Raw genomic sequence first — 1,088 nt, forward strand, 5'->3', positions numbered from 1 at the left:
TTCCCTGAATAGGGATCGAACCCATGCTCCCTGCAGTGGAAGTGCAGAGTCTTAACCACTGGACCACCAGGGAAGTCCCTTGGTGCTCAATATTATTAGTGAACAAGGAAATGCAAATTAAAACCACAGTGACATACCGTTAGACACCCTTGAGAATGACTAAATTTATAAAGACTCACAATATCAAGTGGTGGGAATATAAAATGGTACAACCACTTTTGAAAATAATTTCATAGTTTCCAATAAAAGTAAGAGTATAATTACTATCCAATGCAGCAATTCCACTCCTAGGTATTTATTTAAGAGAAATAAAAATACATGTCCACACAAAATCTCGTACGTTCATTTTTTTTCCAAAATAATAAAACCTGAAAAGAATCCAAATAGCTATGAGCATGCAAATGGATGAAGATATTATGCTATATCCATAATTGAAATACTATTCAGTGATAAAAAGTAACAAACTATTGATACACAAAGCCACATGGTTGTGCTGAATGAAAGAATTCAGACACAAAACAGTCCTTACCATATGATTCCTTTTATGTGAAGTTTTAGAGTAGTCAAAACAAATCTGTAGTTACTGAAAACAGATCAGTGGTTGCCTGGGCCCAGAGATGGGTGAAATTTTACTGTAAAGGAACACAAGGGAACTTTGGGGGATGATGGAAAATATTCTATAGTGTGACCGTGGTTACAAGGTGTATACATTTGTCAAGCGGCAGTTCAGGTCCACATCTTATTCTCCTTGGCCAGCAGCTAATTAAGGCATATTCTCATTCTTCTTCCCCCTCTTCCTTTTCCTCCTCTTCTTCCTCCTTCTCCTCCTCCTCCTCCTTTAATTTATTGAGGTATAATTGGCATGTAACATTAAATTACTTACAGTTGTACAACGTATTGATTTGATATTTGTAAGAATTGAAAAATGATCACCACAATAAGTCTAGTTAAGGCACATTCTTCTTATCACAAAAGGCAAGAGCACAGAAGGATGAACCCAACTATATAAGCACATTTCAACTAACACATCATATCAACAACATTCCATTGCTGAGACAAGTTCCGTGGCCAAAACTAACATCTTAATC

General features: G+C 36.3%; 1 non-coding gene across 1 annotated transcript; it reads right to left on the reverse strand.

The window, feature by feature from the left end:
• Positions 1–73, reverse strand: TRNAG-UCC (transfer RNA glycine (anticodon UCC)). Its single transcript has one exon. It is a non-coding gene; the product is annotated as a tRNA-Gly (tRNA).
• Positions 74–1,088: the final 1,015 nt, after the last annotated feature.

The sequence above is a fragment of the Lagenorhynchus albirostris genome, chromosome 13 (genome assembly GCF_949774975.1).
Source record: "Lagenorhynchus albirostris chromosome 13, mLagAlb1.1, whole genome shotgun sequence".
Taxonomy (NCBI): domain Eukaryota; kingdom Metazoa; phylum Chordata; class Mammalia; order Artiodactyla; family Delphinidae; genus Lagenorhynchus; species Lagenorhynchus albirostris.